We start from the raw sequence: 12567 nt of genomic DNA, 5'->3' as shown, positions 1-12567 counted from the left end.
TTCCTTTGCCAAATGTGGACGCTGACACTGAATGGATTTGCTATAACTCTGACATGAGTGGGAGGATAAATATATTTTTATATATAGTCTGTGTGTTCGTGTGTGTGCAAGGCTGTGTGGGGTTGTAAAGTGAAGCAAAAAAAAAAACCTGAATAATTTAGCGCTCACATTATTTTCTAATGCCATTCTTTAGAATCTGACTGTGTCACTCTAACAAATGCATGTGTCGGAAAGTTCAGGGGATTTTGTAGGGCGCCTGTGAACAGTGAGTGATGGCAACCAGCCGACTCTCAGCTCCTCTTGTCTACCAACAGCTCCATGTGAGCCCGCGCACCATATTCCCTCCTCAGAACTAACGCCGTGGCGAATTGAAACAAAAAGGCCACATATTTTATTTATGTGTCAAAAATGCGGTGAAAGGAGGGCAGGAAGGAGGGAGCGGGGCGTATCACTCTATCCATCGCTTGATATCATTCCATCCATGTGGATCAATTCTCCCAGACAGAGGGAGATGAGAAAGGAGCGAGCGCGAGAAGGAGGCAGGGAGGCAAGGAAGGAGAGCTGAAATGGTGGTCGTATTGATTTGTCAAAGAAATACAGCGTTGAGTGTTTTGCTTAAACGTCCACATAAACCTGAGCTGTCAGAGGTGGGTGGGCATATACTGACATTTGGCCACGCCCACATATATTGTGCATTTTCTGCTTGCTTTAGCTTTACACAGCTTTACCCATCAGCTTCATGTGGTAATAGAGAAACGGGCATCTGCTAACTTTGTTTCATGAATCTTCAAAATAAAGCAAAAAAACTTCATTTGCCACACTTTTATACTTATTTATAATCTTAACTGAAAGTGCTTTCAATTGCATCTCAAATCATTCCTGGGCATGGACTGTGTTTTGTTCTCTATGTTAGTCGCTTAACTCCCATTTTCTCTTTTATGATACCATAACCTCCTTCTATTGTAAACTCAAACAACATACTATCTCCTAGGGTTAGGGATAGTGTTTGTGTTTAGGGTTCTATTCACACTGGTAGGCCACGTTCAAAGAAATATAACTACCTGTCCGAGTTTATTTGTATGCTTTCCTATAAAGAAAGTCCCTGTTGACACCAATTTAACCACCATATACTTACAAGATCAGGGCTATAAAAGCCTAACCCCTCAATTACATTTTATTTGTTAAAATATAACCTCAATCAAGACCAATTGGATTGTGGATTTTACTCTGTTAGCTTCTAAATTCCCATTTTCAGTTTTAAGAGATTATAACCTACTGTCATTGTAAATGAATTCAAAATACATGATTGTTTATTCCAGGGTTAGGGTTAATATTATTTTAGGGGTCTATGTTTAACAGGTGCTGGTAGGCTTTTCCATGATATAAATCACAGTTGACACCCAACCTCCATATACTTACACAATCCAGGCCATAATAACCCTAACCTAACCCTAACTTCTCAAATATATACTTTTTAAATGTTCATACATCTGCTGCTGCGTAGGCTAATCACATTCCTAAATTGTGAATAACTACAACAACCTTGATAAGAGTGGAAATAAAAACACTACAACATTATGTTAAGATAAAACCTCAATTAAGACCACCCACGCAAATGTAGCTGGCTATGACGAGACTCCCACATCGATAAAAAAGACCAAGACAGCAACATGGTGCCTAATTGGTTCAAGGAATCTGCCATAGATCCAGTCGTGTTTCTCCACTCTAAAAAAAATGTAATCAAGTCCCCTATATGACCATGGATACATTGGGGAAATCCCTCTTCCACTCTGTGACTACATACCTGGCACAAGGACAAGAGTGGAGGGTTGCAATGAAATTAAAGAGCAGTTCAAGAAAACTGGAGAAAAGAGCAGAGAGTGTGTGCAGGGCTATAAAAGGGATAGTTTAACCATTGATCGAGAGCAGTGGTGGAAATGGCAGCTGTAAATCAATTTTTATCTTGGAGCAGCTAAAGAGTGTTTTCTAATGAGGTTAATGCCACATAATGGCTAAATTCTTCTGCTTAAGAGATGCCCTCAAGGTGGTGGCGAGAGATAGATGTCGCCATGGAAAGCTTAACACTCGGCCATTCAACACCGAGCAGACGGATGCCTTCTTCTCTCAGGGAGATTGTATCTTAAATGATGTTAAACCTTTATTTGTTCGAAGGTTTCAGGGGATCATTATGTCATTCATTACACTTTTGTCTAGACAGTGTGTTTTATGGATACATCTGGTTGAGATTGGGCATTTAGGAAATGTTTCGATCTGTTTTCATCTTCCAATAGAATGAGTTCCTTCCTGACAGCAACTAAGGCGTATAAAGAAAATGAAACTGTATTAATTCCAAATGTTCAACATTGTATCAATGGAATTCAATCAACTGTGGACCTTTTTTTGAATACTGCTTGTAATGTCAGTGCTTGGCAGTGAATAGGCTAGCATGTCAAACTGGAATGGGCCGGGTACTGCCGCTGAAAAGACAAAGTGACCCAGCACTAATAGACCATGAATCAAATTGACCTCTGGCAAGTAGCAGTGTTTATGAAATCCTTTATGTTTTAGGTTTATAAGGCCTGACCACTACTCTCTACATACAAATACTGCATTCACACACAAACACACACACACACACACACACACACACACACACACACACACACACACACACACACACACACACACACACACACACACACACACACACACACACACACACACGCACTAATCATTGCCGTGTCACAGTAAAGTCAGCAAGTCCTCTAATGCATGTCACCATACATGTTGTTTGTTCCTATACTTTAAATTACGACCAATATCTTTCGTATCACTCACAATTTTAACATAATCAAACATGCGGTTAATGATGTAAAACAGCCAATTCACCAAAAGAAAAACGTAATTAGGTATAGCAAAATATCTTTGTTTATTTCAAATAGGAAAGTATGTGACAACTCAACAAACACAAGTGAAGTTAGGGTTAGAGTTAAGATGAATGAGTCATAACTTAACTATAACATAATTGTCACGTGAATATTGTTTTCTTAATTTAACACGAACACCACTCTCCTTGATGAAAGAGTTTTTTTCTGAATATTTCATGGTCGGTTGAGTTTTCGTAAAAACCCAAGATGGTTGGTTCCAAACGAGATTTAGTTAAACATCATACAATCAAATTTCATCTACTGTAGGTTGGTCAGTTAGCATCTTTATTTTTACCCTTTTTGCTTCCTGTAAGTGCTCCTGGGATACAAAGACGTCAGCAGAAGGAGGAAGCTTCGAGAGTTAACAACTGGTGCATCCACAACTGATACGTGCAGGGATTCCCAAAGCATCCGGTATCAAGACTAATCACAAGCTAGCTAGCTTACATGTCAGCAGACGCGTTGAAATTATTACATTACATAAATTACATTAGATAGTAATGGAAGCATAAGGAATCCTCTTTGTCTTCGGCGAGAGTGATCTGAGGAGTCTGCGAGCGGTAAACTAGCCTCTACCATCAGGTTGTTGACGGAAAGCATCTCAGAAAATGCGGTGAGGAGACACCGTGGGTGCATTGCATTATGGGAGAGGCTTGGTGGACTAAGGTGTTGACAGACAGGCATTTTAAGTTTCCAATATTAAGGAATTCCTAATCATATCCATCACATTGGCGGGGAATCTAGCGCCGATGCACGCTACTTAAAATTTGAATTAGTCCAACGCTGACCACATTATCGATCTAAGCACACTCATTCAGCGCTAACACGAGAATGGCTAACCGTTGACACAGACAGATGATGTGCAGATTTAAAATAATGCTTTCATATAACACTGTCTGCAAACCATTCTGGTTTGTGTGTGTGTGTGTGTGTGTGTGTGTGTGTGTGTGTGTGTGTGTGTGTCTGTGTGTGTGTGTGTGTGTGTGTGTGTGTGTGTGTGTGTGTGTGTGTGTGTGTGTGTGTGTGTGTGTGTGTGTGTGTGTGTGTGTGTGTGTGTGTGTGTGTGTGTGTGTGTGTGTGTGTGTGTGTGTGTGTGTGTGTGTGTGTGTGTGTGTGTGTGTGTATGAACAAATGAGTACAAGCAGCGTGTGGCATGAAACTTAAGGAAAGTTCATCTCCACAGACCTCTAGCATTGATCACTGGGGCCCTAAAGCTATTATCATGATCTAATTAGGTTTAACATAAGTCTGTGTCACGGCCCGGTGCAAGGCTGTCTTGTCCCCAATTCCACACTTTCACAGCATCCCTATTTAAAAATAGCACACATTTGCCACACATACATGCAGTGAATACTAATACTTTTTTTCCCTGTTGTACTGAGATCTACTTTAATGTCAGACTCAGGTCTAAGCAGGCTGAATTGATGTAATTTGCGAGGCTATGAACAAACGTGGGGTAATCTGTCAGGTTTTCCCTCCCTTATTGATGCCTGCTAGTAATCTGACAATTGGCTACAAATGTTTGAAAATTAAATGTGACTCCTAGATTTAAAAGATAATCTTGTGGACTTTTGCCTAAACATGCAAAGCCATGTCTTCAGAAAGAACAAAAGCTTTGTTCATCATGTTTGAATCAGCAATTATTTTAAAATAATTCTACTTAAGTGTTATTGGGTAGCATTCTAATTGTTAGCAATGGAAAGGCCATGAGGATACATTTGAACAAGAACACATTTGCAAGTAATGAAGTATTTTTGTAAGTCAACTTAGAAGTTAACATCGCAGTGGCTCCCTCGACAAAAAGCAAATGGATATCCCCATTCGATTACGTTTTGACCAGATACCTTATTTCAGGCTCCTAACCAAAAACATTGACTTTGAGATGAGGGAACTGGAAGTTGTAAAATGCTTTGTCTTCTCCGGGTTTAAGGACTCATTACTGCACCACTTTAAGGCTGCAACCACATACTAATATAAATTATTTAGTTAATTTAACATTTCATTCTTGATATACATGCAACATTTCAGCGTACACGTCCGAAAATGGTGATAAAATGTTTGTGGTCCAACACAGTATGATAAATCACAGCACAATCTTTTCTATATGATCGGATTTCTTATATGAACAGGAATCTGATATAACTTCACCAAACTAACTCTGTAGATATTATCCAATTCCCCTACACTCTACTCTTTTTACTCCTGAGAGCTGTGAGTCGTAGATGATGTGAAATACCCCTGGCTCAAAAGAAGAGAAGGTGAAACATGTAGCCGGTGACCTAATAAGAAGACCTTTGAGGTGCGGCCATTAATACAGCTGTCAAAAAGTATTCCGTAATAGAATACTATATTTAATTTGTTTTATGTACCTTATATCTGGGCTGCCGTGCTTTAATACAGCTGTGAATTACCTCCTCTGACACCTTATTCATTTTCAACATGATTAGCGGCAGTGGTGTGCATGGCTGGCGCAGTGGGTGGCTGTGGCCCAGTGAACACACTCATGGGCTCATTATGCCATTGCGCAGGTGTAATGGAATGACACCCCCCCTTCCCCCACAAACCAATACACACACACACACACACACACACACACACACACACACACACACACACACACACACACACACACACACACACACACACACACACACACACACACACACACACACACACACACACACACACACACACACACACACACACACACACAAGGCCTTGCATGTACAAACTCAACAACATGAAAGCTTGCACACACACTGAATACAGTGGGCCCTCTTGGCCTCTTCACAAAGCAACTTTTTTTCAATGTTGTACAATCTAGGCATCCACTACAGTCTTATTATTTCAGGGCCAGGCTGAGGGTCCGTACTTCAGCCCCCCATATAAGGGAAGACAAGTCTAAAAGAGAAAAAACATGTTAAGAGGACTCCCCTCCCTCTCCACTATACTCCTCTGTTATTATGAATAGTGGCGGTAAGAGAGAAAAGCATATACTCCATTTGAATCTGTTCATAGTTCCTGAAGGACCACTCTCGCCAGACGAGGGCCCTTTTTCTCCCCCCCACCCTCCCTCTTTTGATTGATATGTGAAATCCGTCTCTCTCCGCAGCTCTAAAGGCAGTCCCTGTGCGTCTGAAAGGTGCTCATTGTTGAGCAGAGACCACTTTGTCAAGAAACAATCCTGTTCCCAAGGAAGCTGAGAATGTCTTAAAAAAGATACAAGCCCTTATTGTGTACATCGGGGAACTTTAATTTTGTGTGTGAGGTCATTTTAATCCTGATGAATTTTTATAGTAGCGGTTGTAGTTCAATGGCCGCTCTCCCTAATGCTCTAAAGAAGGAGCAAAATAAAGGAAGAATGGGGAAAGAATGAAAAAAAACCACCCAAGGGCCCGATGAACAATCCTAAACTTAGTGTGTCACGGAGAGCGAGGAGGAAGGGTGGAGGCCTTTGTTGACGGACACATTGGGATGTATTTAAGTTTTACAAAGGGGATTCCCTGAATGGAGGCTTGATTTCTGCTACAAGGTTTTAAAAATGCGCGCTCTAAGGGTAGATTTGCCACGGGATAAAGTTTGTGTTTGGTAATCTCTTAGGCCACAGAGAGCTGATGTGAGTGAACCACCCAGGACCTTGTGTCTGAACTGATGCCAAAGAGGAAGGGCAACAAGCTTCTAGGCCAGTGGTGTCAAACTCATTTTAGTTCAGGGGCCTCATACAGCCTCATTTGATCTCATGTGGCCGGACCAGTAAAATCATAACATTATAACTTATAAATAACTCCAAATAGTAATTTTTTGGTGCAAAAAAGTACATTCTGAAAATGCTCACATTATGAACAACCTGTAACTTTTCATGAAAAATAAGTGCAATTTCATCAGTTTGATGACTCATTTTATCATTTACACATGTGCATTACAACTTACGGATCACAGTGTATCTACAAAAACATTTAGTCACCGGTATCTCGAACTGAACAATATAGTATTTTACGTTATGATCAAAACAACTTCAAGATCTAGAAATGATTTTACATTCATTACCTCATCTTTGTATTCATTCTGACCATCTGCATTGACACAGCACCATACAAACTAAAGTGGGAACTATTAAGGAAGAACGTTAAGTTACCACCCTGCATTGAAAATGTAAGAAATACATAAAGGTTGTGCAGTTTATACCTTCTCTGTAATTCGTACACTTTGCCGTCAGTCAGCCGCATGTTTGACACGCCTGTTTACACAGACATCCACAACACTGCTAATGCAATGATTGACAATTCCTTATTGGCATATTTATATTTCCAATCACATTTTTTCGAATTTGAAACTTCAAGTCATGTACTGTCATGAGTGTTATTCGTCATTATAATAGATGGGTAACATCTTTGCAAACTAATGGTGTTGTTTGAGCGGCATTTGGTCTTTTCATCTGCTGTTTTGTTGTGGGTCCGCCCTCTGGCCCTGTGTAGGTTTAGACTGGATACAAGCCTATTAGGGAGGCGGTGGTGAACACAGAGCTAAACTGGATAAATTTACTAGATTTGTGTACTTTTGTGGAAAATTAAAGGACTAGATAAACACATTACATGTTTTTTTTTTCGCTTTTGTCAAAATGGAGCGCCATTGCGGAAGGGAAGATCGCTCATCACCATTGTGGCTAAATGGAAACTGGATTTTATTTGCAGGGTGAGACCAAACAGCATGATTCATAATGGTTATTTATGTAGCATGTAGCTGAGACGCAGCAGGGGGCAAAGGCATGGTCTTTGCTAAGTGCGTCTCTTTGCTTAGTTTCTCCTCAGTCGGGCTCGCGGCCTGTCTTCCTGATAAATAATTCCTCATATGGATACCAAAAAAACATCATGTCGCTGTTTCTGATCTTTCCCAAAATAATGAGTGCATGAGTCTGTGGTTCTCCAGCGAAGAAACGAGGTGCATTCGAACAAGTTTTACTGGTACGTCAATCAGAGGGCCAACATTTTGCACGTAGTTTGGGTTACCTCTAGTTTGGTGATGGATCCTCAGGGTGCCTCAACATTTCAGCAGCTAAAAACCACACACCTGCCACCTCTGCTTCTTTTTTCTTTCCTCTAACTGTCTTTTTCTTTCTTTCTCTGCTCCTCCCTTCTACCTCTTTCCCTCTGTTCAGAGATGCAGAGATCCAAGTGCGCACTGGTGCATTACTAAGGACACCTGCTCTGTTGATGTGGCCAGGCGGATTGTATATTTGAGTGTGTCCGTGCGTGCGTGCATGCATTTATTCATTTATCAACTTTGAGGCTGGGACCAAAAATCAAAACGTTTCTGGAACAAATCTGTCCATTTCTGTATAAGTTATTCATAATGGGTTTTTAATGCTGTGCCCTGCAACACAGTGTCCTGATAGCTTGGCACCAAACACTAAACTCAAGCCATGCAGTCAAAGTGTTAACTGATGAGATAGATTGTTAGTCCATAGATTTTCCCAAAAATATTTTTGTTATTTAAAAGCCAAGGTACAGGCGAAACAGGTATTTTTACATTTAGCGCAACATTCAAACCTTCAAGGCCTTGGTATGTCATATTCCATTCATTAAGATACAATTGAAGCTTTTGAAATTACAATATAACAGAGATGTACATGGAACAGTAGAAAGACACAATGATGTTGCTTCCTTCTCGGATATATCCAAACTAAATCACATGGTTCCTCCCTCAACTTGTGATTTCCTACAATTATTGAAAAAGAGAGATGTCCCCCTTCCAGAGGGTCAAATGTACAAAGGAGCGAGAAGTTAATGCCTCGGAGGGCACAATATGTCCTGTCACTTTATACTGTACTTCTCTTTTTTGCGAAGGAATGAGAAAAAGTGGAAGCGAAGGGCAGCTAAAAGGAATATTTGTATTAGGGACATTTGAAAGACTTCTGTTCACTTCGCCTCCTAAACCCCCCCATCAAAAACCTGTACCCTGCCCCCCCAACTGCACCCCAACCTACATACAAAAAAAATCCTATTCACTTAGTATGTAGGTCACATTACAGTTGTGTCTAGCTATTGGATATGGGCTTAGATAACTGTTTGTTGAGTATTAAATACTTTCGCTGCCTCAGCAGCCTCTGCCACTGGTATTTCTCACCCAACTATGCAACTGAAAGGAGGCAGCGCCGCAGCAAAATCATCTCACACACACACACACACACACACACACACACACACACACACACACACACACACACACACACACACACACACACACACACACACACACACACACACACACACAAACACACTCGCAACCTCTTATTGTGTGTCCTTAAAAAAAAATCTTGTTTGCATAAAACATTCAATTTTCTCACATAAAAGTGCCTTATGCGAGGTTCAAAACAGGCTCTGAAAGCGGGTTAAAGCAGCATCTGTAAATGTGCCGCGGTGAATGGGAGCTAAACCCATTGACCTGAGGTGCTAGCTCAAGCAGATGAATCTTTGCTTTTCTTTCCTCTTATCCCTGTTTGCTTTGGGTGGCCTTGCTCACCGGCCCTGATGCGCTGTGTTCACATAGCACCGGGCTAATGGCTCAGATAGCCAGCGTGGTCAGTGCTTTCCACCAAAAACACTGACCATATACGACCCTTATTTCCGAAATTCAGTGTCGGAAAAAAGCAATCGTATCAAAGGTGGGAAGTAACAAAGTACACTGAAAAAACTGAAACGTTGTATTTAATTAAGTGTATTATGTCAACAAATTTCACATAACTGTATTAAGTTAGTTGAAAGCAATAATATTACATTTAATAGGATTGCTTTTAACTAACCTAATGCAGTTACTTTACATCTACTTTTGTTACTTTTCAGTGTAGCCTCTGAAATGTAGTAAGAGCATAAAGTAGCAGAAAACAGAAATACTCAAGTTCAAATAATGTCAAAAAAGTACTTCAGTACCATACTTTAGTAAATGTACTTTCCACCACTGCCTAAATTGCATACTTCACTACAACCTCTGTTTTGTTTTAGAATGGCCGGGCGCAGGTTCAGGCCTGAGGAGGAAATTGCTCCTGGTTTTATACCAGCAGGATGCAGACAGGAGTGTGTGTTCACTTAAAACAGAAAGACAGGAGACAAGAGGGGCACCTCACTGCTGCACAGTTTTGCCCTCTGTTGTCTTTGCATGAAATGAAAGGTGTGTGTGTGTGTGTGTGTGTGTGTGTGTGTGTGTGTGTGTGTGTGTGTGTGTGTGTGTGTGTGTGTGTGTGTGTGTGTGTGTGTGTGTGTGTGTGTGTGTGTGTGTGTGTGTGTGTGTGTGTGTGTGTGTGTGTGTGTGTGTGTGTGTGTGTCATCCTCCCCTCCCTTCGTCCTTTGTATGAAATGAGCCCAGATGGTGATTGATTTTTCAAGTGCTGACACCCCTGCTTGAGAGGCACCCCTCCTTTTGACACACACACACACTCATACACACCGAACACACAGATACACACTCACATACCCTTCTTTGTGCCGAGCAAGTGAGGCACACTAACATCTCTGTGCCATCATCATCATCTTTGTGACTGCCAGCTACCACCATTGATCGACAAAAGTATGTATGCATGCAAACAAACACACACACACACACACACACACACACACACACACACACACACACACACACACACACACACACACACACACACACACACACACACACACACACACACACACACACACACACACACACACAAATGTAAACATTTTTGTAAGTCTCTCTTTTGTACAAATATGCATTCAATAATGTTGGTTGGACATAGCAGGCAATATAAAATTGTCACCCTATACTCATGGAAACTGACACTAGTTGTCTTTTTGATTTATGGGTACTTTAAACGGATTAGATTTCATTTTTAAAAGCTGAAACAAGTTCTGTTTCTGCAAATAAATACAAGGGAAAAGGGCCATATATAGTTTGAATAAACCATTAAAAACGATAGTGATTAAAGTATTATTTTAGGGAATGTGTGTACTTTAAAAGACAGGCGGAGACACACAGCGATGGCAGACAGGGACGGGGTAAAGTGACAAAAAGCTGTACGCAACAGCAGCCCCATTGAGCTAAAGTGGCTGTGTGGCTAAATGATGTCATTGGCTAACTAGGCGTTCTCAGGCCATTGCCTCTGTTTGCGTGACTAAATACATACAATTAAGGCCTAGGCCCTTCTCAATCTCTGTGAACTCATTGTTATCCTCGGGTTCAAGAGCACTGATAATGGGGGCCAGAGGAAAACAGGCATAGCAGCGAGAGAGACAGAGAGCTGGTGGGTAAAATAGACATCTCATTATTAGTGGCATTCTCTTTCACCCCAACAGCGCTACTAAAGCCTTGCTCACTCATCTGTCCTTTTTCTGCCTGTTTTCACCCGTGGCTCTTTGCCTTTTTTTCCACCTTCCATCCATGATTTGCAAACATTTTTTGCGTCCTTTTTTTCAGTTTCTGTCTTTCGCCATTCTTCTCCTTTGGTACTGTATGTGAGGATGCTTTGTACTGGCAGTGTTTGTTCCCATACAGTACCACGTTTTCACATTAGTCTAGTTGCCAGCTCATATAGTCCTATTGTGAACCCGGACATGTTGAGTACCCCAAAGTTTTATGTTAGAAATGTATAGTAAGGGTCCCCAGGCCAAAGTAATCACCGGATGCTAACTTGAAGACTTGAGGAATTCAGAAAATGGCTCGGCCGATTTTTGAATGGTTTTTGGGGCTTATTGAGGACGCTGTCGATTTCTGACATATTCAGGGAACCAAAAAATTGTAATATTTGTTCTATCTGTGGGCTATTTTTGATACATTTTGAGTCCATTTTGAACATGTAGGGGACTCCTATGTATAATATGGATTGGACCAATTGCCTTTTGATTTGAAAAATAATTGTCCACAGTAGAGATAATCATTTTCTTCTAGTTCTCTTCATATCGAATGGTCGCAGCATTACTCATTGTAGTCAAAATCAGCCCAACTGCTGGCAACCAGACCAAAAAGCCGGAGTTAGGGTGAAGGTTAGGGTTAGGGTTAAACTAAAACAAGTAACTAAGTAACACTCAGTGTAGCCCATCTCGAGAAGTAGAGGTCACAGTATGGCCCTCCTCGCATGAAACACTCCCACACACACACTCTCACACACACCAGATTTGGTGTAATCGTCTAAAGCGAGACTTCCCTGATGGCCTCGACACTTGACAGTGATGCCCTCAAGTCTAGGAGAAAACTCTGTAACTGGAGAACGATTGCTTCTGTCTGTCTTGAGTAACTGGATCACCACGCCGTCCTCCCTGCCCACAGGCACACACACACACACACACACACACACACACACACACACACACACACACACACACACACACGAGCAGCGCAAACACATAGATATTGTTTTACCAAGACACACACACGGACGGATTTAACGGATAGTGACCGGCGGTCGGAGAGGGAACGGAAGTGAGGCCGCACACAGGAACAGCCAGTATGCACGGTGCATGACAGGGGGGGTGTTTGAGGGTGCGGTGGTGGTGGGGGGGGGGGGAGTGCGTTCTCCTCCAGTCATTGGCGGGGCGCGGCGGCGGTAGCCTAGGTAAATGGATCTTATTTAGCGGCGCGTCAACACGTGTAAGGGGGCTTACGGCTCATTACT

At 41.6% G+C, this 12567-nt stretch overlaps 1 protein-coding gene across 9 annotated transcripts in view; it reads left to right on the top strand.

The window, feature by feature from the left end:
• Window positions 1–12567, top strand: part of znf536 (zinc finger protein 536) — a 181764-nt gene that overhangs the window by 108532 nt on the left and 60665 nt on the right. The gene's annotated exons all lie outside the window — the stretch shown is intronic.

This window comes from Notothenia rossii, assembly GCF_949606895.1.
Source record: "Notothenia rossii genome assembly, chromosome: 2".
Taxonomy (NCBI): Eukaryota; Metazoa; Chordata; class Actinopteri; order Perciformes; family Nototheniidae; genus Notothenia; species Notothenia rossii.
Note: the sequence above shows the minus strand (reverse complement) of the source record. Positions and strands in the feature narration are given on the sequence as shown.